This window comes from Erythranthe guttata, chromosome 9 (genome assembly GCF_056151865.1).
Source record: "Erythranthe guttata isolate IM_541 chromosome 9, IM_541, whole genome shotgun sequence".
NCBI classification, from domain to species: domain Eukaryota; kingdom Viridiplantae; phylum Streptophyta; class Magnoliopsida; order Lamiales; family Phrymaceae; genus Erythranthe; species Erythranthe guttata.
The window spans coordinates 4,919,997-4,946,029 of record NC_142541.1 but is presented as its reverse complement, the minus strand read 5'-3'; the positions used below and the strand labels follow the sequence as shown (position 1 = coordinate 4,946,029).

General features: G+C 37.5%; 1 pseudogene; it reads left to right on the top strand.

Moving 5' to 3' along the window:
* Positions 1 to 13,027: 13,027 nt before the first annotated feature.
* Positions 13,028 to 14,882, top strand: LOC148767936 (uncharacterized; annotated as a pseudogene).
* The last annotated feature ends 11,151 nt before the right edge of the window (positions 14,883 to 26,033 follow it).

Sequence of the window (26,033 nt, the reverse complement as noted above, 5' to 3'; positions counted from 1 at the left end):
TTTTCAAATTTATACTATAAACCCAAACACGCCAAGAGTCTCTTTGGTTCTAAAAAGGTTTTTTTTTTTTTTTTTTTTTTTTTTTTTTTTTTTTCTTTTTTTTTTTTTTAATATAATGTAGGTAATGTTCGTGTTAATCATGGTTTTCACATCTTAATTTTATGGTACATTTTTTTTCTCCAAATCTCATATTGTATGGAAAAATATTTAACCAACTATTAAAATAGGAAAATATATTTACACACTAAAACTATTATAACATGTAGAATATAGGGTATGATTGTTTTTGTTTTCAAATCTCTTTCCAAATTCTATGCTATTCATAAAATTTAGATCGTGTTTATTTTAGAAATTTTACTTGAAAAACACATTTTTTTCTATTAAAATTTCTAATGAAAATATATTATTTATATTTTTTCTAATTTTCAAATTTATTAATACCTACTAATCTATATACTTTATTCATTCAACTCATGTTTCACTCCTATTCATCTCGAACCATTGATATATATACACTTTTTCCTCATTAATATTCACACTATCTCTCCTTCAATTCCCTTCTCATCATTCAAATCCGCATTCTCTCTCCCCTCCTATTGATCTCTCCTCTTTAATCTTATAATAATAATAATAATAATAATAATAATAATAATAATAACTACCACACCACCACCACCACCATCATCATCATCATCACAATCATATTCAATCATATATATTCTACTTTTGCACATATTTCGTATACAAAACACACAACCAAACATAACAAAATAAATATCAATTCAAGTTTCAACACCACACTATAAAATGTGGCAAAAATTTCAATTGTTGATCAAATAATATCGGTGAAGTCAAATTTGAATCCGTCTTTCTAAAAGTAATCTATCACTCGTAATCTTCAAGATCAATATCACTTACATCACCTCATCCATCAATTTCAAACGATTGCCTTCATCTTCATTAATCTCTTCAACTTCATCAACTCCAACTTTGACATATAAACTCCATCAATCTCTCTAACTTCATCAAGAAAACTAGATAGGGCCCATAAATTCGGATTCTCATTACTCCAAAAGACTACAGTTGCTATGCGAATGCTGACTTATGCAAACTCCGGTGATTCAATTGACAAAACTTTCCACATGGCAGAGACAACCGAAACTGAGGCCTTGCGCGAATTTTGCAAAATAATTTTGCGACTTTATAAAAACGAGTATCTTCGTGCCCCGGCAAACGTATATCTAACAAGGCTTCTTGACAAAACAGAACGACACGGGCAGTGGCATATCTAGCATGGTCCAAGGGTGTGTAGTTGCACACCATTGGATTAAAATATATATATATATATATATATATATATATATATATATATATATATATATATGTATAATAGTTTTGGGATTTTTTGATATTTATAACTAATGAAGGGTTAAATTGAAATTTAATAAAAATTAATAAACCTTAACCAGAGACCAGAATTCCAGAAGGATTTTTATTCCTCTATTTTGTTAGGATAGTAGACTAAAAGCTCGCTTTTAGCTACATAATTTTATTATTGAATTAATAAAATTGTATATTATCATTTTATGAGAATCTGCACTAGGCTATTCAACACATTTAATTGATTGTTTGTCAATTAATTAAAAACTTAAGTCTAATATTCTAATAGTATTCGAGATGGTGTGCTACGGCGCACAGAAAGATCATTTCGAAAGTTCGTTTAGAATATTAAAATAAACGTTGACATTCTAGATGGAAATGGACTAACCATTGGTAAAAGGTTGTAGCACAATATTTAAGTGATTGGTCTTGATCACAGTAAACAGAGAATAACTTTGTAGTTATTGTTTTGACTTATTGTGCTAGCACACCCGGCATTTGTTGAACCGGACAAAGTGAAATAATTATTTCATACAATTCATAAATGAAACTGTATTAATTCTAGTTGACAGTAAATTACTTACTCTCTTAATCCCTAGATAATTAGCGTACACATTTAATTGATTATCACTACTTTGATGTCACAATGGGAGAGATTCATATATAAAGTTAAATGGCCCCCGATGCGTTGGGTAGAGACATTAAGAATTAATAGGTGGAAATTAATTATCGAAAGGAATCCCCATCTCTGAAATATGGGATTGATAATAACCCTTGAGTGACTTATAAGATTTTTTTATGCCAAGTCCTGGCCAGGTGTATTTTGTGTCCGGCATACTCAAATAAGTTAAGCGGGTAAGACTCATGAAAAGAAACCATTTAATTTATCTAGCAGTGAATAAATTATTTGGTGGTTAAAAGATTTCTTAATGTGGGGAGAATCTAAGTAATGATCGACCGGAACTGGAACGTAATATTTGAGAATATAAACGGGAGTTCAATAATTATTTGGTAGTGGAAAATAAGTAATTATGTAATGATTAATTAAATGAATTTATTTTAAGAGTTTGGATTTAATTAATTATTAGTTGCATGATTTATATTTTCTCCTTTAGTCCATATTGTAGCCCAATGAATTTTCTAATTAATCGAGAAAATAAAGTTCAATCAATATTATATATTGGAATTAATATAGCCGAAAATTAAATCCCCATTGGACTGCTTTCGACTATATAGAGTTATAGAAGGAGTGTGATTTGTTTCCATGTAATACTCTCTATGTGTGACTCTAATTCCTTGTGCAATTACGTGAGTTTTTTGGTTCTCTTGCAATGTTAAATAATATTATTGGATGTTCTTGTAAACGTCAAGAGTTGCTTCGGGAGAAACAATTTGAAAACTGTGCGAACAAATTTCTTTTGATAATTTTGTAGCGGGTAGTGGTTTGAATCAAGAAGCCACTTTAAAAAGGTTAGGAGATACACGTTGGAATTCATATTATTTCACAATCTTGAGTATGATTAAGTTGTTCTCGTCGGTGGTTGATATAATAGAATATTTAACAAATAATGGTGATGATGTTGCTCATTGTGGACAAGCCACAATTTTTTTAAGAAGTATTGAGTGTTTTGAATTTGCCTTTGTTTTGCACTTAATGAGATCAGTCTTGGGAATCACTAATGATTTATCACAAGCATTGCAGAAAAAGGACCAAGACCTTGCTAAAGCCATGAAGCATGTAACTGTTGCTAAAGATCCACTACAAGAATTGAGAGAATATGGGTGGGGCAAAATGTTGCAAGAAACTTCAAACTTTTATGTTGAGCATGACATTCTTGTCCCAAACATTCTTGTTGTTTTTGTCTAAATTTTTACGATTATAAAAAATTATATAAAAATAAAACCAAATAAATGTAACAAAACAAAATAATAATATAATAAAAAGAATTACGAATAAAAAATTCAAAAGGAAATAATATCACAACGAAAAAAATGACATGTACGAGAAAGAAAAGAAAAAAAAAATTATAACCGATAGGGTAACAACAAAAAGGAAAAAACGAAAAAAAAATGGAGCACAAAACCCCGTAGGGCGCGTGAATTGGAAGAGGAAAGCTCAAGGGCTTATCCCCAACTTTCTCCCCCCCACCCCATCCCCATTACCACCTCCATTGCACACCATTAATCTTACTCACTCCTACCCATCCCCACATACATTGGAGATAGTCTTATATGTAGTTGAGAGGGAGCGACTTTTCAAATATATTTATAAACCAATGGGTAAAGATTCTTTATTGGATTCTCAAAATATCTACATATAAAAATGTTATAAACATGTAAAATATAATATTTTAAAGTCAAACTACTTGTTTCAAAATAAATATAAATTTAAGTTTCAACATCACATTTATGGAATAGGGAAAAACCACAATTGTTCATCGAAGTTCAAGTTTGAATCCCTAATTTTTAAAAGCAATCCACCACTCGTAATCTTGAAGATCAATATCACTTACATCACCTCATCCACCAATTTCAAATTATTGCATTCATCTTCATCAATCTCTTACACTTCATCTACTCCAACTTTCACTCTTCTCTTTAAATAATAATCATGCCATATCTATATATAATCATTAAATAATATTAAAATGATAGTATATTTTCAAAAAACAAAAAAACAAAAAAACTCAAAATATAACTCTTTTCCATTTTGAGCTTGGAACTCTTTCGATAAAGGTAAAATATTCATTTACTTCTATCCATAAATCATATTCAACTCACCAAGTGTCATCTTTTTCAGTGATCCACTCGTCATCCGATTCATTGTAACACCCCACATTTTCGAAACCCTAATTCCTAATCGAAATTCCATAAACCAAACATCCTTACATAAGAATTATTAAGAATTTAGCTATATGATTAACTTAATTGCTTTAAGTATTTTATTTGCTTAGATTAATTAATTATTTCTATATGCCAATTTGATTATATAATTATATACTTAAGTGGATTAATCATAGATAATTATGTGCTCGATTAATTTATGTGACTTATGTGAATACATTAATCTATGTGGTATAGTTAATTAATTCATGTGATTTCATGATTTTATCATAAGTATAAATTACATGCATATACACGTACATATATGCATATGCTATATAAGCTATTCTACTTTAGACTATAGGTATATGAATATATATATATATATATATATATATATATATATATATATATATATATATATATATATATATATATATATATATATATATATATATATATATGTATGTATATATATATATGTATGTATGTATATATATATATATATATATGTGTGTGTGTTCGGTTTATATGAGTAAGACATATTAGTGATTTTTTTATTAGAAAATAAATTAGGAAAAAGATGCTAAGTACACTTGGCAAAGAGTGAGGATTTACACTAATCCTATACTCAAACATGCTAAGTAATATCAAAGGACACTCTCATCTCTTTTTCTCTCTACCTCACTCCACACTTGTCTTCTCTTCACCACCACCACCGAAGCACCACCACCTTCATTGGCCACCACCTCATTCTCCTCCAAGAAAAAAATAGAGAAATTAAAGATGCAAATCCTCTATATAAGCTTCACCATTGAATATGCCAAGAACACCATAAAAAATACTTGCCCTCTTACGGGAGATCAAAACTCCTCCCAACTTGATATCAAAGCTCTCACCTTCTCCATTCAACTAGCTTGGTTCGATTTTGGAGCCACTTCTTGAAGGAGGTAACATTACATTTAGAGAATCTTCATTTTCACCCTTCTCTTCTTCTTTCTTTTCTTCCTCTAAAAACCCTCTTTTCCTTTGAAGGTTTTTCTTCGGCTAACACTCTTTTATTAGGTAAGAAATCTCGAATTTTTTGCTGCAATTAAAGAGTATCATAGTATGGAAAAAAAATTTCAAAATTACCTAAAAGATTGCTTCACTTTTCGAAAATTTGGGTTTTTTGTGTAAAATCCGAAATCTTGTGCTAATCTTGATATTTGTGTTCTTGCATGTCTAATCCATGCTATAAACTGTGAATCTAAGTATTTTGTGGTTAAAGATTTAATATTTCGTATTTTTGGGAATTTTGGAAAAAGAATGCGAGTTTTCAAGATTTTTGGGGTTGCATGCAGTGGCAGATCTGGCTATGGTCTAGGGTATGCAGTTGCACACCCATGATTTTAAACATATAGTACTGGTATACATAGATTTATGCAAAATGGTATTAGTTGAGGTGGTAAAGGTACTCTTCATTCATTAATAGATACTAGTTCGATCCCCCACATTCTCAAAACTGATTTTTTTTTCAAATCTTAACATTTTTCACCTTTTTTCTCTTTAAATATTTCCACAATGCACCTAAAATTCGTAAATCGTAAATTTTTGGTCCACTATTTGTATAAAGTGATATTTAAATTTTTTATTCTACAATTTCTGATTATTTTTTTCAAATCTTAACATTTTTCACCCTTTTTCTCTTTAAATATTTCTACAATTCACCTAAAATTTGTAAATCGTAAATTTTAGGTCCACTATTTTTATAAAGTGATATTTAAATTTTTTATTCTACAATTTCGAACCCCTTGGCAACCTTTTTTCACTTTGAATATTTCCACAATTCACCTAAAATTTGTAAATCGTAAATTTTTGGTCCACTATTTGTATAAAGTGATATTTAAATTTTTTATTCTACAATTTCTGATTATTTTTTTCGAATCTTAACATTTTTCACCCTTTTTCTCTTTAAAATTTCCACAATTCACCTAAAATTTGTAAATTGTAAATTTTTGGTCCACTATTTTTATAAAGTGATATTTAAAATTTTTATTCTACAATTTCGAACCCCCTGGCTAAAATCCTGGATTCGCCACTGGTTGCATGTGTAGATCTATGAATCTTAAGGGCAAATCTGCAGTTTCTCGAAATTCCATCTTGAAAATTGTTTGAATCTTCAAATTTCAGTAGGTCGTAAGTGGAATTATGTTTATTTGCTATTTGGTCATAGTTTGGAATTAGTATTTGTTGGAAAAATAACTTTTTGGCTTAAATACCACTTGCTTAGTATTTTAATTTTCATAAATTCGATTTTTGGTACAACTGCAAAAGTCTTTTTGCATCTGGACATTCAGTCAGTTAGGAGGCCTATAAAAATTTGAGAATTTTTAGAGGTCATTTAATATTATTTTGAAATATTTGTTGTGCATGTGTTATAAATGGAACTTTTGTGCTTTAATCATTGTGCTTTGAGATTCTTATGATATTAATTGTGAGAATATGAATTTATGGCTTAAAACGCTGCAGCTGATCTATGTTAAGGGGCTGTAAGAATTTTTGGCAACAATTAATGAATAAAAGTGGGAGAAATCTCATTAATGAAAGGATAATGGTGTTGGTACTTTAAGGGCATGGTTTAGTGATTAGATGCTCTTTTAATTGTGTTTTGGGGCTGCATGTTGGTATATATGTGTGTGTGTGTGTGTCGTGTGTATGTGTGTACCGTGTGTGTACTGTTGTGCATGTGTGATATATATAATATGATGCTATAATGATTTTGTGAACTATGTGCTAGGCTTAAGTGTTTATATATATGTGTGTGCATAATATGTGTATGCTTGCTGTGTAATTTGCACAAAAGGGTAATTTGGTAATTTTCGGTATTTGAGTCAATTTACATGCTTAAATGAAATTAAGTGTTTATGTGTGTTCGTTTGTCGACGAATGGTAAGATGTGATGCTTATGTGTATATTTTGGTGATGTAAACTAAAAACAATCACCGTATTTCCGTTTCTTTTAAACTCTAGTATTTCCTCGTTAGGGGAAATGAACTCCTATTTTGGTACGGACCTTATTTTGAAATTCTAATATAGATGGTCCGCTTATTCTTGTAATTATATTTCTTCCCCAAAACCTTTACTCACCAAATGCTTTTAAACTCTGATTTCATTTTCGAACAAAAAGAGAAATATATAGTTAGATAACGTAGCACTCGAATAAAATCCTCCTTTCGAAAGTTATTTTTAAACTAAAAGTTTAGACTACTAAAATAACCCTAAGAAAGTTTTCGAAATTCTTAAGGTTTTCAAATGTCCTAAAAAGAGATTTCTAGTAATTACATTTTGGTCCTACTCGAAATTTTAAAAATTAGAAAGAGATCCTTTTGCTTCCGCTACCTAAATAAAGTATTCCGATAAACCGGTTCGATTTATCACCCGACTCGAGAGGGGGTGCTACATTCAATATCCGATAAGCATATTGGATCATAAGTTTCTCCCTTCTCCACTCCATTTTTTTGCATCACATCAAGTTGGAGATTGTATTTTACATAGACAAGTGCATTAAGTCTTTGATTCTCTAAGTGGTTTCTTCTTTTTGTATGCACTTGTTTAAAAGTGCTCCAATTTCTAGCTCTCACATCCGGTAGCACTACATGTGAGACTAAAATTCTCATAGTAACCTTCTGCAACCCCTTAACTTTCCTTGTTTAAGCAAATATAGACATAAAAAATAATTATAATATTAAATATAATTTGTTAATAAATAAAAATATTTGTCTAAAAACAATTCTTAAAAGTAAAATCATAAGAAAAAATATCAGGGTTTTGTTCCCCCTAATTTCCTTAGCCATTTTCAATCCAAACAACCCGTGCGCTTTCTTGATTTTTTCAAGTTGTGAATCATCAAAAAATCTTATCCTAGTATCATCCGCAATCATCATCTCAATGGTTCTATGTAAGCCTTATATGACATCGATATTTGGCTCGAACCACTCAACATAATGAAATCTAATAAAAATATAAAATAAATTAATAACAAACAAAATTAATTATGAAATTAAAATTCAACAAAAAAAAAAATCAACATATTAAATAACTACTTAGTACTTACTCGGGATTAAGATAATACGCCGCCACATGAAGTGGTCAATGAAGTTGTCGGTTCCAACGGAGATAAATTATTTCCCATATCTTCTAATACCTTGACTCCACATTATTGAAGTTGCAAGATATTTGTTAATTGGCTCTATCATTTCTTTTCATAAACATATGTATTGTCAGTTTTGAGTCACCATCTACAAGCCTCATACTTTAACAATTGGACCTACATATTGCAAATAATATTTGATAGAACTCCAAAATTTTGCATTGCATGAAACAAGGCCTACTACTTCTCTATCATCATGCTTGCGAGCATACGAACTTGAAGTCCATTCTTCCAAAACAAACATAGACTTAAGAGCACTTTTTTTTATTCAATATATAACTTAATGTAAGAAAAGAAGTTGAAAACGTTATTACAGTCGGTCTTGCCAATTCCCTTCCTTGAGAATAATCTCGGAATAGTGCTAGAACCCATCAATGTCTATTATGTAAGTAGTGATCCTTTTCGAATTTGTAAAGGTGGAATGGAAGATTGGAATTTTTCAACATCTTCCAGCAATAATTCAAAGCAACAGACGGCACAAGGAGACCAACATAACCTCATAGACTTCTCTTCTGCCTTCTCCCCGGCATATACAAGATTAGAAGCACCATTAGTTATAACTTGAACAACATTTTCAACCCCAATTTCTACAATTATCTTATCCAATAACTCAAACATTTTTTGACCATCCTTGATCACATTAATACAGTTGATGCATTTCAAGCATACCATCCCCACTTGGACTATTGACTAGAAAGTTGGTGATTGATTGAGATTTTTCATCGGTCCACTATCGCACATCAATTTACATCCCCATCTTTTCCATTCATCGTTATATTTCTCTATGAAGTTTGTTCAACCTCATCCTTAAGGTAAGAAGCTCTTACCTCATGATAAGAAGGAGGCTTCAAAGTTTTATTATATTCTCCATACAACTTCAATATTTGAGTAAATAAGGGGCTTCTGACCAAGTTAAAAATTAGGGTAAATTACACACACCCCCCCGAGGTAAGCTTAAATAACTGTAAGGTCCATGTGGTATCGATAATTACACTTAGCCCCCTGAAACGTAGTCAGAAACTCTAATGGGATAATGAATTGGATACGTTATTCCGATAGGGTTCTAACGGACTATTTGTTTCAGAAAGTGGTGGAGACAACAAAGAGCTATGGGTGATTTAATAAATGTTCGGGAATGTTCGGGGAGCCATGTTACCCCATAGCTCTTTGTTGTCTTCACCACTTTCTGAAACCAATAGTCCGTTAGAAGCCTATCGGAATAACGTATCCAATTCATTATCCCATTAGAGTTTCTGACTACGTTTCAGGGGGCTAAGTGTAATTATCAATACCACAGAGACCTTACAGTTATTTAAGCTTACCTCAGGGGGGTGTGTGTAATTTACCCTAAAAATTATAGCTTTGTCATTTATGCATCTACATATGTTACGAATCACCAACTCTCTATCTTTCAGTTCTCCATTCATTGTTTTTTATTTCAAAGTAACTCTCTTTTTAGAGAAAAATTGAATGTAATCATCATCTTTTCTTGCCAACATCTTCAACTATTTCTTCAACCAAAATTTGAAGATTAGTTGCCTCATTCTTCTTTTTTTTATTTTTTTATTTTTTTCTTTTTTGTTATTTAACAATTTAGTAAATATTTTCCTTACATCATCCAGAACCTTCTCATAAATAGTACAATCATTACGTATTCCGGCAAGATGATGTTTCATTCTCGTAACGTCACCCCAATAATATTTACCACAATATTTACATTGAAGATGTTTTTTTTTTCTGAAGGATCAACGACTACACAATGGTTCCATACAATATCCGTACTTTCTCCTTTTCTAGGAGCAATTACAATCCAAAACACTCAAAAGTGTTGGCTTATTTTAATAAAAATAATATATTTTATTATAAAATATTATATTCGTTTTGACCACTTTTATAAGGTCATTTAGACACTATTTTGAAACCTCCATAACCATTATTTTCTTACATAAAACACCATAAATTTCCTTAATTCTATATTAAATTGAGGTGTTATGGTGGTCATATTATATACTGTATAAAGGGGGTATTGTGGCTTTGCAAGTGGAGAAGAGAAGATAAAGAAAAGTAGATTTCTAAAGATCATATACTCTATATACTATATACATATATGTTTAGCTCTTATTGTGTGTCCGGTGTAAGCTTCTGCATCACTTGAACCTGCAGTTTTGGTGAGGTTACATCAACAAGATAGGGTGGGTTGTTGTATCCCATTGGCGACACGGTCAGAACCTTTTTGGACCTCAATAGAGAAGGGATTGTGAAATTCATCTTAAGAGCGACCTAGTACGCACCTCATATTACCTATCTTCATATTATTGTGCATATTACTGCAGCTAATTATCAACTATGAAAAGAGAGAACAAGATGAAAGTCTGGTTCAATGAAGTGCATGTGTCCATTTGCATTATGGGGTAAAGAGAACCGTGATGGACTTTGGAACCTTCCATTAAAGATGGAAATGATAATCATTTTCCTCATGAATATCCTCACGGGACTACGTTCGGCTAGTCGTTTGACGCAAGAGCAATGAGAAGTGATAAAGATACTCACAGCCGAACGAAAGTTTGTATCATTGAGAGAGACTACTCTCGATACGTCTGCGGCCTTGAGAGATGTGTACAACGAGTCTGCAAAAATAAGAGAAGATGAAATGAAAGGAAAGACAGTTCTACAACATTTGTGGCAGTCATTGAACAAATAAAGAGGTCTCGACGAACCAATGCCTCTAGTTAAATCGGGACATATGTATCGAAGGGACCGTACTGTACGTTAACTATATCTGAAGGTTCTTGCAGGCACTTCATTTGTATCTAGGGAATCATGACGCGTAGTTGCTAGACGCCAATCTTGATTCATTGGGTGATTAAGGTGAAACGAGCTTCATCTTAATCATAACTCTAAGGGACGAGTTTTGACCACAAAGGATTGTGGGCCCACGGCTAGCTTACACCTGAACCATCGAGGGTCACACTGCTCGTGCACATGAGATCTTTGAATAAACGGTTATAGGTAAAAATGGTTTATCTGTGCATGATTGGAAGTCAATATGATTGGGTCCAACATTCGTAATTTGGAATTATGAATAAGAATAAGAAAAGAAAAAGAATAGGCGAACATCTTAGTGGACTTTCTAAATCGGGAAGTTTCCAAATTTAGAAAGTGCACGGAATTAGGGTTTCCACTTTTGGAAAGTTGAAAATTGAGAATTGGCACTCGTAGTGACGATGACATTATAATCATTGCAAAAACGTAATTGTAGCAATTTTCGGATCATCGAATTGAGAGAGAGACGAGCAAGTAAAAGAACTAACGAACTTAAGTTATTGGGCCCGATCCAACTTAAGCCCGTTAGGGTTTTATGCAAGACACTATAAATACTTGATTTATAGGTCTTACACAAATACTTGAACACAACACACGAACTAACCCTAGCCGCTCCCTCTCTCTCGGTCGTTCTCCCCACGCGGCCAACACCGCCGTTGTCGCCGACGACTCGCCGGAATCAGCCACTCATTGGCCGATCATTTTGGTATTTCTTTCCTTCTTTCTGTTCTTCCGTTTTTCTAAATATTACGTGTCTAGTGCCACGTATTTAGTAGATTGAAGTATACGAGGTGAAATCCGAGAGGAGGAAGATCGAAGAATCGAAGATGCGAGAAGGCAATAAGGCAATTCTGAAAAACTGCTATCGGATTTTCTGCGCTATCCAGCGAGAAAATTCTCCATAAATCAACCGGTGATCGGATCGACATGAAAGTTTGGTAGACACTTCAAGACTCATAAATCTACAATATTCCAGAAGAAATTGTCCATCCAGTTAATAATAATGGAGATATTGAAGTCGGAGCAAGGATGTAATTTCAGATCAACAAACAGGTTGGATCAATAGGAGTGGGAAGAGCAGCTAGCCATCTTCTCGAGTCTTTGTTCGATTCACGCTTCAAGGTCAGCACGTAAATCACACGCGCCGCCGTAGCTCGGATCATCACCGTTGTTGCATAAGAGCAGCTAGCCATCTTCTCGAGTCTTTGTTCGATTCACGCTTCAAGGTCAGCGCGTGAATCACACGGGCCGCCTAAGCTCGGATCATCGCCGCTGCTGCATCGCCGTTGCTGCCCCGGATTGCCCGGATTGGTTTCCGTGGCAATTTAGCTGTGCTTAGTGCGCCTAGCTCACGCTTCAAGAGGTAAAGTTTCGAATCCATTGTCGTTCGATTCGTTTTCGTTTAAGTTAATATATGCATGTTCGTTTTAATAAAAAGCATGTATGATTTTATGTGTCTACATGTAATTGGTTTTTGTTATTGCGAGCATGATTATTTGATTTAAACGCGAGCATGCTAATTGATTTAAATTCGGTTAAATAATTAAGCATGTTTGTTGTTTTTAATTTCGCTGGAAGTGCAAAGGTACACAATTAATTGTTTTCAATTATCGGGCATGTGTTTATGTGTTTTAAATTCGTTTAATTCGCATAAAATTTTTGTTTTCCGCTGCGTACACGTGTCCGATTCCCAACAGAATCTAGCGTGTGTGGCTTCTTGATGATGCTTGGTTGTTCCTACAGATGCGTAACTCCATTAATAACGAGGTAATCTGTTTAATTACGTATCGCGAATTCGTTAAAGAGTTGATGGATTATTTGGAATTTCTCTATTCTCGTAAAGGGAATATTTCTCGAATTTATAAGGTTTGCAAAGCGTTTTACCTAGCATAAAAACATGAGAAGTCTCTCACAAGTTATTTAATGGATTTCAAAAGAACTTATGATGAATTTAATATGTTTTTACCGTTTAGGTTCAACAACAACAACGCGAGCAAATGGTTGTTATGAGTTTTCTAGCAGGTCTCCCATTGGAGTTTGAGACTACGAAAGCGCAAGTGTTATCCGGGTCTAAGATATCTTCTTTACAAGAATAAGAAGTCTGTAGTAGAGTACTTCGTATAGAAAATACTCCATCTATTCACATTAGTGGTGCCCTAATAAGTTGACACAACAATGATTTTGGAAATGTCTGGTAATTCTCACATTCGTACACCAGATCCAGGGGCAATTGTTTGTCGTTACTATCATAAGTCGGGATATATGAAGCCAGATTGTTGGAAGCTTCAGAACATGACTCAGAAAACACATTCTGCTTATGTCGCATGTACTAATGCTACATCTGAATAGTCAATCCTTATCTCTAGAGATGAGTTCGTCAATTTTTCTCGGTACCAATGAAACACTAAAGCACTCATCAACTCCAACCAATGTTATTGTTGATTCAGGTACACCAAACACATGTCTTGTGTCCTCATCTTCCAAATGGGTCATTGATTCTGGTGCCACATATCATATGACAGGTAATTCTAAACTATTGTCTACTCTTCAATCACAACCGTCCACTTCTAATGTTACTCTAGAAGATGGTTCATCATCTTGCGTTCTTGGGACTGGCACAGTTAATCCAACCCCTAGCTCGGGTTTCGGGTTTCGGGTTTCGGGTTTCGGGTTTTCGAGTTTTCGGGTTTCGGGTTTCGGGTTTCGGGTTTCGGGTTTCGGTACCACAACTATCATTTAACTTAATTTATGTGAGTCAGCTTACTCCTCGCCGTAAGTGTTTCATCTTATTTTATCCTAATCTTTGTTCATTTCAAGATCTTATGACGAAGAAGATTATTGGTAAATGACATGAATCTGGGGTCTCTACATTCTTAATACGCAAATTCTGAAGTCTCTGACATGAAAGGTTATAGATGCTTTTGTACCAGACTTAATAAGTATCTTGTCTCTGTTGATGTTACTTTCTTGGAAGACAAACCATATTTTCCGTCTTCTGACATACCACGACAGGGGAGGATGATGATTTGTTAGTTTATATTATCCCATCCTCTGCACGTATATTGGCAGATATTCCTGCCAAACCCCATTTCGGTCACGTCTATTCAAAAAGACAAGCTCATCCCAAGTTAACTATGAGTCAACTTCTCACGAGTTAGCTTCTCCCGAGTCAGCTCCTCTCGAATTAGCTCATCATGAGTACGCTCATCCCGGTTCAGCTCCTCCCGGTTCTGCTCCTCTCAATTCATGTCCACCATCAGATTATTCATCATCAGATCCAATCTCGAGTAATGATCTTCCTATAGCTTTACGAAAAGGTAGACGTCAGTGCACGTATCTTTTCTCCTCATTTATTTCATATAACCACTTGTCATCTTCCTCTTATTCTTTTATTGCACCTCTCAATTATGTCCCTATTCCAAAAAAAAAAACTGTTCATGAAACTCTACCCTACACTGAATGGCATAAGATAATGATAGAAGAGATGAATACTTTAGATGACAATGGTACTTGGAACTTGGTTGATTTACCTTCAGAGACACGGGCCATTGGCTGCAAACGGGTGTTCACAGTTAAGGTGAATTCGGATGGATTTGTGGCGAGATTGAACGCTCGATTGGTTGCTAAAGGCTATGCTACAAGCTTATGGGATGGACTATTCTGATACTTTTTCTCCTGTCGCCAAATTAACCTTTGTCCTATTGTTCATTTCTTTGGATGCTACCCATACTTGGCATTTACATCAAGTGGACATCATGAATGTTTTTTATCATGGTGATCTTCAGGAAGAGGTTTATATGAAGCAACCTCCCGCTTTTGTTGCTCAAGGGAGTATGTTAAAGTTTTTCATCTTCGAAAATCTTTATATGTGATGATGCTAAAATATAGCTCACCTAGGGTGGTGTAGAAAACGAACTGGGAGAGCAAAGCAGATCAGTAGCTTGACAACTTGATGATCCTAAGGTACCTGCGATCATAGAACACATGAACTAAGCCGGGGGTTGATCTGGCGGAAACCCCTCCGACGCTCAAGTCAGACGTGCTGATAGTAGAAATAGTCCAGAGAATACGTATTGTAGTATTGCTCAGTAAATCAGACGTACCTTATGGAATGAGTTCAAATGTTTATTTATAGCTTAGTTGAGATTGTCGGGCCCAAACCTTGCTTGAAGGTGATTGGGCCTCGATGATAGTGGTCTTCGATATTGGGCTCGTGGCCCAGTAGGTAAATAATTTGTAGGCCCATTGGGTTGGGCCAATTAGGCATATCATTAAGCCCCCCACTCTCGAGTCGATGTGGGGGCCATGTTGAAATGGGTGACATATCGTGTCGAGAGTAAAAATTGTAGTAGTCGATGGTGTGCGTGTTAGAGTAGGTGACCAACAAGCCAACATGTGGCTGTGGTCTTTCGTATTTATTATTTTAATAAACGAACCTTTATTCGTATTAATGATTAAAACACCTTGGCATTCTATATCTTTGTCCCTTTGTCACAAGCATAGATATAGTCCTTACAGTTATTACAAGTACTAGTAATTGATCGTTAGGATCGTGAGATATTTACTCAAGTATTATAACTGTTAAACATGTTCCTAGTCGAAGGGTTACGCCACTAATGAGGATATCGGCCTTTCCCATTAAGACTAGCACTTAGTGTATGTGTACTGCATCTCATCAGTAAACGGTATTGTGATATCGGCATGCATAAGTGGGTGCTCGTAAGTTGACGAGTTCACTGAACACCCTCACCCTAGAAATCTCTAAGTGGTTCCCAATAATCGAGTAGAGATATCTATGGTATAGTTGTACACCATTAGTCCTTATGACCTAGACATCACCGTGACTTCACTAGAGGACCAGCTGTATCGTGACCTGTCCCTGAGTTCCACCGAGGACCATCCCAAGGGCCAGTGTTCGTGCAGTCCGAAATCTAGTGGGAGGTCTGTGCATTGTAGTCGGGGATTCGATCGCTAGAATAGTCTTGGATGTCCTGTGTGTTCTGAAAGTTTGTAATCATTCTAAGTCTCTGGCCAGAGCTGACTAAGTGATGATTAGAGAATTCGATTCTCTAAGTCATGCACGTGACGATTACAACACTTGGAACAATCGCACCGTCATCGAACATATAAAGAGGTCTCGATGAACCAATGCCTCTAGTTCGATCGGGACATATGCATCGAAGGGACCGTACTGTACGTTAACTATATCTGAAGGTTCTTGCAGGCACTTCATTTGTATCTAGGGAATCATGACGCGTAGTTGCTAGACGCCAATCTTGATTCGTTGGGTGATTAAGGTGAAACGAGCTTCATCTTAATCGTAACTCTAAGGGACGAGTTTTGACCACAAAGAGTTGTGGGCCCACGGCTAGCTTACACCTGAACCATCAAGGGTCACACTGCTCGTGCACATGAGATCTTTGAACAAAAGGTCAGAGATAAAATAGTTTATCTTTGCATGATTGGAAGTCAATATGATTGAGTCCAACATTCGTAATTTGGAATTATGAATGAGAATAAGAAAAGGAAAAGAATAGGCGAACGTATTAGTGAACTTTCTAAATCGGGAAGTTTCCAAATTTGGAAAGTGCACTGAACTAGGGTTTCCACTTTTGGAAAGTTGGAAAATGAGATTTGGCACTCGTAATGACGAGGATATTATAATGATACCGAAAATGTAATTGTTGCAGTTTTCCGATCTTTCAATTGAGAGAGACGAGCAAGTAAAGGAACTAACGAGCTTAAGCTGTTGGGCCCGGTCCAACTTAAGCCCGTTAGGGTTTTATGCAAGGAACTATAAATACTTGATTTATAGGCCTTGCACACACACAAAAGACCTAATCAAAAACCCTAGCCGCTCACCCCACTCTCACGGCTGAACTCCTCCCGCGGCCACCACCGCGCCGTCGCCGGAAATTCGCCGGAATCGGCCATCCATTGGCCGATTGCTTTGGTAATCTTTTCCTCTTTTTGTTTCTTCCGTTTTATTCTAACTACTTCGTGTCTAGTGCCACGTTTTAGTAGATCGAAGTATACGAGGTGAAATCCGAGAGGAGGAAGATCAAAGATCGAGGAATCGAAGAGCAGCGCACGAGCCGAAGCCGCACGCTGCCCCACGCGCCGCCCCGGAAGACCGCGCGTGTACCTCACGCGCCGCCGTGGCCGATTCGCCGCTGCTGCCGCTGCACCGCTGCTGCCCCGATTGTACGGATTGGTTTCCGTAGCAATCTCGACTTGCTAAACGCTCCTACCTCACGCTTCAAGAGGTAAATACACGAAACCCTAGTTTCGATTCGTTTACGTTTAAACTATGAATTCATGTTTGCTATCGTATGATTTTATGTGATTATATGTAATCGTTTTAATCTTTTCAAGCATGTTAATTGGTTTAAACGCGAGCATGTTAATTGATTTAAATTCGGTTAAATTATTTAGCATGTGTGTTGTTTTTAATTTCGCTGGAAGCGCAAAGGTACGCAATTAATTGATTTTAATTTGTCGGGCATGTACTTGTGTGCTTTAAAGTCGTTTAAATCACATTAAATTTTTGTTTTCCGCTGCGTATGCGTGCCCGAAACCCAACAGTGGTATCAGAGCTTGTTGCGTAATTAATTGCGTTGTATAACATGCTATGATTTTATGCATGTTCGATTTATTGAAGTAGTGATTGTCGTATTATGTAATTGGGAGTTTTCGTAAGTTTAAAATATTTTTGAAATATTGTTTAGAATTTTTCCAGCTTTAAAATTGTTTAAAATTGGAGAATCGGATCTGAAATTGTTTTTTAAAACGTCGGTTTTTGTTGTTCGGATCGAACCGGTCGAACCGGTCGGTTCGATGGTTGTGTGCGATTTAGTTGACCGAATCCACGTGGATTCGGGTCGGTCAGACCGGTTCCCGGTCCGACTGACCCGGCCCACTGATTTGGGTCAGCTGGACCGGACAGAACCGGACCGCTTTGGTCCGAACCGGTTCACTGAAAAAAAAAAAAAAAATTATTTTAGATTTCTAAAATTAAACTTAAAACAAATTGATTTTAATTTTTGGAAAATTATTTTCAATTAATCCCAATTAGATAATTGGATCGACGATCATCTATTTTAGTAAATAGGTGTTAGATTAATTAATTAATTTAAATTGTTAAATTGATTTCAATTAATAGAACACATATATAATATTGATTATAGTTCAACTTAATTAGTAGTACCTCAACATTATTTGAATGATTTATGCTAGTTGAGGTTCTATAATTATTTTGAAAAACTCGATAATTAATTAATGTAATTAATTATGTAATTAGGTCGTATGTTCCTCTTAGGACAATATGCGTTTCCATATACCTTTAGAGAATATAGATGTAGGAATCACATAGACCAATCCGAACCTTCTGATGAGATAAAACTTTTAATAAAACCCCTCATTCTTAATCTAATTGAGAATCATTTCAAGCTATAAAGAATGACCCAATCTGTTGAGTTATTTCTTTCCTTCTGCCAACGGTTGGATTATGTGTAGCCCTTTGCTGTAGTGCAGTAAGCCGTGTTAGCGGGGAGTGCTATGGTAGAGTAAGCTGTAATTCAATTGACATAGCGATGAAGGTAGCCATAGAAAGGGGTTATGTTGGATTAACGTGGTCGGCTAGATTAACTAGGGACTGCATTAGTTTGGCATAATCAAGTTCTATGAGCATCTTTGATTGGTAGGTTAGACTTGACACACGACGATTTTGATATTCGCGAGATTAACTTAGGTCATTATCAAGTGTGAGGAAAATTAATTTAGGGTCATATTGTGGATATGATTGATTGTGATCTACCTTTGGGCAAATATAATCGGGCTAGATTAACTACGGGTTATATTTGTCTATTGGACCTAAAGCCCATTAAGAAAAATCAGTTTTCTCGTTTGTCTACTAGAGGGAAGTGGAACTCGATAAAATTAGTGGGAGAACAATTAAATAACATAAGGCCAAACATTTAATTGTAACAATCATTTAACGCGAATCTCTAATAATCCTCTTCCCTATACCTCTCAGATAATCATGTCTAAGAATCCCATAATGTCAATCCTCGACAATAAACTCAATGGCCCTAATTACCTGGATTGGTTGCGTAGTCTTAAGCTTGTGCTAACCGTTGAGGGGCGTCTCTATGTTTTGAACGAGAGACTTCCCGCCACTATACCTGCCACAGCGACTGGTGCTGAAAAGGAAACTTATGAAGCTTGGAAGAAAGATGACACACATGCTAGGTGCTATATGATAGCCGCCATGGAGCCCGCGCTTGCGAGGAAATATGAGTCTCACATGCATGCTTTCGATATAAAGGCTCGTCTCGATAGCATGTATAGTGAGAATATTAGAGCATCGAGGTACATTGCTACAAAGGAGTTGATCACGGCGAGACTGCGCGAAGGGACTTCGGTCCACGAGCACTGTCTCAAAATGATCACTCTCCTTGAAAAGCTAGTGCATCTCGATGTCACCCTCCCGGCCGAGCTCTCGTTGGATTTGATCCTGTTGTCTCTTCCTAGTTCCTATGAATTGTTCATAGTGAACTTCAACATGAACAAACTAGATCCTCCCTTGGATTAGTTAATGAACATGTTGGTCAGTTTCGAGTCCACCATTAAGAAAGATAAGTCTGTTCTCATTGCTGTTACTTCTAGAAAGAAGAGTTCTTCCTAAAAGAAGAAAAATGAAAGAGTTCCCTTTCCAAACAGCAAGTTCGAAGTGGGTGAAGGTAGTGGGGGCCCTTAAAGCGAAATTCAGCAAAACGTAAGGAGATAGGTCAAAACCCCGTACAACTTTGGCACGCTAGATTAGGTCATGTCACTTTAAGAAGGATGAACGATTTTGTTAGTGAAGGACTGTTCTCTTTGGAGGACGTGAAATCACTACAAATTTGTGAATCTTGCCTTAAAGGGAAAATGACCAAGTCATCCTACAAAGGGAAAATGGAATGAGCCGAGGGTCTTTTGGATTTGATCCATACAGACATATGTGGTCCACTAAGTGTTAGTGCGAAGGGTGGATATAACTACTTCGCTACCTTTACCGACGATTATTCTAGGTATGGGTATGTGTACTTGATGAAGTACAAGTCTCAAACATTTGAAAGGTTCAAAGATTTTAGACACGAAGTGGAAAAGCAACTCGGACGAAGTATTAAGAAGCTGCGATCCGATCGTGGTGGAGAATACTTGAGCATCGAGTTCATTGACTATCTTAAAGAGAATGGGATACAATCCCAATGGACTCCACCGGGAACTCCTCAACTTAATGGAGTCTCCGAACGTCGGAATCGAACTTTATTAGATATGGTTCGATCAATGATGGGGTTCACAAACTTACCGGCATACTTGTGGGGTCATGCACTTCGTACTGCCGCGTATTTGCTGAATAGAGTTAACACCAAAGCAGTTAAATCCACACCTTATGAACTTTGGCATTCCCGGAAACCCAACTACAAACATATTAGGATATGGGGTTGTCCCGCTTATGTGAAGCGATTAGTGGGAGATAAGTTGGATAGTAAATCCGACTTGTGCTATTTTGTGGGGTATCCCGAAGACTCGATGGGATACGAGTTCTACTATGTCAAAGAAGCAAAGACGTTTGTTTCGAGAAATGCCACCTTTTTGGAAAGGGAGTTTCTATCCGATAGAAAGGGCAGCATGATAGAACTTGAAGTAGTTCAAGAACCACAAAATGAAGTTCAAACACAAGAACAAGCAATCGAACCAATACAACAAACCACTAATATACCTCCTGAACCTACGGTACGTAGATCCGAAAGAGTTCGGAAAATGCCGGATAGGTAATTCCTCCTCGAAAATGATGAAGATCATGTTGATCTTGGACAAGATCCAAGAACATACAATGAGGCCGTATCGGATGCGGACATGGGACATTGGCTAACTGCCATGAAATCCGAAATGGACTCCATGTACTCCAACAAGGTATGGACCTTGGTAGATCCACCCAAAGGAATTGTTCCTATAGGCTGCAAGTGGATCTATAAGAAGAAAATTGGAGTGGATGGAAAGGTATCGACCTATAAAGCTAGATTGGTAGCAAAATGATACACTCAAAGGCAAGGTGTTGACTATGAGGAAACCTTTTCGCCAGTCGCGATGCTGAAGTCCATTAGGATTTTGCTGGCCATAGCTGCGTGGTACGACTACGAGATATGGCAAATGGATGTGAAGACCGCCTTCCTTAATGGAGACATTGAGGAAGAAATTTACATGGCGCAGCCGGAAGGCTTCATATCTTCTGGAAGTGAGCAAAAGGTTTGCAAGCTCCAGCGGTCCATTTATGGATTGAAGCAAGCATCCCGTAGTTGGAACATTAGGTTCGACTCAACTATCAAAGAGTTTGATTTTGAGAAGAATCCGGAGGAACCTTGTGTATACAAGAAGGTTAGTGGGAGGGCAGTGATATTTTTAGTGCTTTACGTTGATGACATTCTACTCATTGGGAATGACGTAGGAATGCTGCAACAAACGAAAGCATGGTTGTCCACACGTTTCTCAATGAAGGATTTGGGAGAAGCATCTTACGTATTGGGAATACGCATCTATAGAGATAGAGCAAGGAAGATGCTTGGCTTATCCCAAAGCCTGTACATAGACACCGTTATGAAACGGTTTAGCATGGAAGAATCCAAGAAGGGATTCTTGCCAATGTCCCATGGGGTTCGTCTCTCGAAATCTATGTGTCCGCAAACACCTAGTGAAATCGAGGAGATGAAAAGGACGCCTTATGCTTCTGCCATAGGAAGCATAATGTATGGCATGCTATGTACGAGACCCGATATTGCGTATGCTGTGAGTGTCACAAGCAGATATCAGTCTAACCCCGGCCCGGCTCACTGGAAAGCCGTGAAAGATATTCTCAAGTACTTGCGAAGAACTAAGGATATATTTTTGGTCTATGGGGGTGCCGAGTTGAAATTAGAGGGTTTTACTGACTCTAGTTTTCAATCGGATGTGGACGACTCAAAGTCGAATTCTGGATTTATATTCACGCTTAATGGTGGTGCCGTGTGTTGGAAGAGTTCCAAGCAAAGCACAACGGCTGATTCCACTACCGAAGCGGAATACATTGCAGCGTCCGAAGCTGCAAAAGAAGGGACTTGGATAAGGAAATTCATCCAAGAGTTGGGTGTAATTCCTGATGCTAGTGATCCAGTACCGTTGTACTGTGATAACACCGGAGCCGTGGCGCAAGCTAAGGAGCCACGATCTCATCAGAAGTCGAAGCATATTCTGAGGAAGTATCACGTGATCCGAGAGATCATTGATAGAGGTGAAGTTAAGGTTGAACGAGTAACCTCGGAAGAGAACGTTGCAGACCCCTCACGAAGCCTTTACCGAGATCGGTCCATGAGAAACATCGAGAGTCGATGGGATTGCGATTTATGGGTAGTTGGCTTTAGGTCAAGTGGGAGATTGTTAGAGCAGGTGACCAACAAGCCAACATGTGGCTGTGGTCTTTCGTATTTATTATTGTAATAAACGAACCTTTATTTGTATTAATGATAAAAACACCTTGGCATTCTATATCTTTGTCCCTTTGTCACAAGCATAGATATAGTCCTTACAGTTATTACAAGTACTAGTAATTGATCGTTAGGATCGTGAGATATTTACTCAAGTATTATAACTGCACTAATGAGGATATCGGCCTTTCCCATTAAGACTATCACTTAGTGTATGTGTACTGCATCTCATCAGTAAACGGTATTGTGATATCGGCATGCATAAGTGGGTGCTCGTAAGTTGACGAGTTCACTGAACTCCCTCACCCTAGAAATCTCTAAGTGGTTCCCAATAATCGAGTAGAGATATCTATGGTATAGTTGTACACCATTAGTCCTTATGACCTAGACATCACCGTGACTTCACTAGAGGACCAGCTGTATCGTGACCTGTCCCTGAGTTCCACCGAGGACCATCCCAAGGGCCAGCGTGTAGTCCGAAATCTAGTGGGAGGTCTGTGCATTGTAGTCGGGGATTCGATCGCTAGAATAGTCTTGGATGTCCTGTGTGTTCTGAAAGTTTGTAATCATTCTAAGTCTCTGGCCAGAGCTGACTAAGTGATGATTAGAGAATTCGATTCTCTAAGTCATGCACGTGGCGATTACAACACTAGGAACGATCGCACCGTCATCGAACATATAAAGAGGTCTCGATGAACCAATGCCTCTAGTTCGATCGGGACAATGCATCGAAGGGACCGTACTGTACGTTAACTATATCTGAAGGTTCTTGCAGGCACTTCATTTGTATCTAGGGAATCATGACGCGTAGTTGCTAGACGCCAATCTTGATTCGTTGGGTGATTAAGGTGAAACGAGCTTCATCTTTATCGTAACTCTAACGGACGAGTTTTGACCACAAAGAGTTGTGGGCCCACGGCTAGCTTACACCTGAACCATCGAGGGTCACACTGCTCGTGCACATGAGATCTTTGAATAAACGGTCAGAGATAAAATAGTTTATCTTTGCATGATTGGAAGTCAATATGATTGAGTCCAACATTCGTAATTTGGAATTTTGAATGAGAATAAGAAAATGAAAAGAATAGGCGAACGTATTAGTGAACTTTCTAAATCGGGAAGTTTCCAAATTTGGAAAGTGCACTGAACTAGGGTTTCCACTTTTGGAAAGTTGGAAAATGAGAGTTGGCACTCGTAATGACGAGGATATTATAATGATTCCGAAAATGTAATTGTTGCAATTTTCCGATCATTGAATTGAGAGAGACGAGCAAGTAAATGAACTAACGAGCTTAAGCTGTTGGGCCCGGTCCAACTTAAGCCCGTTAGGGTTTTATGCAAGGGACTATAAATACTTGATTTATAGGCCTTGCACACACACAAAAGACCTAATCAAAAACCCTAGCCGCTAGCTCACCCCACTCTCACGGCCGAACTCCTCCCGCGGCCACCACCGCGCCGTCGCCGGAAATTCGCCGGAATCGGCCATCCATTGGCCGATTGCTTTGGTAATCTTTTCCTCTTTTCGTTTCTTCCGTTTTATTCTAACTACTTCGTGTCTTGTGCCACGTTTTAGTAGATCGAAGTATACGAGGTGAAATCCGAGAGGAGGAAGATCAAAGATCGAGGAATCGAAGAGCAGCGCACGAGCCGAAGCCGCACGCTGCCCCACGCGCCGCCCCGGAAGACCGCGCGTGTACCTCACGCGCCGCTGTGGCCGATTCGCCGCTGCTGCCGCTGCACCGCTGCTGCCCCGATTGTACGGATTGGTTTCCGTAGCAATCTCGACTTGCTAAACGCTCCTACCTCACGCTTCAAGAGGTAAATACACGAAACCCTAGTTTCGATTCGTTTACGTTTAAACTATGAATTCATGTTTGCTATCGTATGATTTTATGTGATTATATGTAATCGTTTTAATCTTTGCAAGCATGTTAATTGGTTTAAACGCGAGCATGTTAATTGATTTAAATTCGGTTAAATTATTTAGCATGTGTGTTGTTTTTAATTTCGCTGGAAGCGCAAAGGTACGCAATTAATTGATTTTAATTTTTCGGGCATGTACTTGTGTGCTTTAAAGTCGTTTAAATCACATTAAATTTTTGTTTTCCGCTGCGTATGCGTGCCCGAAACCCAACAGTGCGATAACGCGTTGGAGCGTGTGTCGGAGGGGCGTGAATGCGCATTGGTGCATAGCGCGACCAAGTTTTCGCGATGTAAGTTAATTGAGTCGTCGGTTTTGTCTCGCGACGATGTAGTAGCGAATTATCTCCTCGTGGGAGTTGTCTCGTCGCGGGGTAATAGTATTGATCGAGTTATCTCCTCGTGGGAGTTTTCTCACGATAATGTAGTAGCACGGATCAAGTAATCTCCTCGTGGGAGTTGTCTCTGGGGTAATAGAGTTGATCGAGTTATGTCCTCGTGGAAGTTGTCTCACGATAATGTAGTAGCACGGAGCTAGTATTCTCCTCGTGGGAGTTGTTATTTTTCGACATTGTCAATGTTTTGACACGTTGCTTATATGTGTTTACATTAGCCTTGTGCGTGATGTACTTGAGGAGGGGATCAGACTCTTAAGATTTTTTTTTATGGGGGTCGTGCCCCTTGTTAGACCTCGTGGGTCTTAAGTATGTTTGGACCGTGGCCACGTTTTAATGAATGACCTATCAAAAACAAGTAGATAAATTTAAGTAATCAAGTTGGCCAGGCTATATAGATTCTCATAATATCTCTAAGTGCTTCTAGGGTTGTAATTGTGCTAACTTGAGCTTGCGATTATATAGTGAATTTCGGGCGAGTTGTCTCCTCATGGGAGTTGTCTCGCGGTGAGTAATATTATCGAGCGAGGTGGTTGCACGTGGGAGTTGCCTTGCAACGGACTTGTAGTCGAGCGAGTTGGCTCCTCGTGGGAGTTGTCTCGCTGCGGGTTGTGGTACCGAGCGAGTTGGCTCCTCGTGGGAGTTGTCTCGCTGCGGGTTCGTAGTACTGAGCGAGTTGGCTCCTCGTGGGAGTTGCCTCGCTGCGGGTAGTAGGATGGAGCGAGTGGTCTCCTCGTAGGAGTTATCTCGCTGTGGGTTCGTAGACCCGAGGGAGTTGACTCCTCGTGGGAGTTGCCTCGCAACGGGTTATATGACTGAGCGAGTTATCTCCTCGTGGGAGTTGTCTTGCTGCCGGTTGTAGTACCGAGCGAGTTGGCTCCTCGTGGAAGTTGTCTCGCTACGGGTTGTAGTACCGAGCGAGTTGGCTCCTCGTGGGAGTTATCTCGCTGCGAATTGTGGGACGGAGCGAGTGGTCTCCTCGTGGGAGTTATC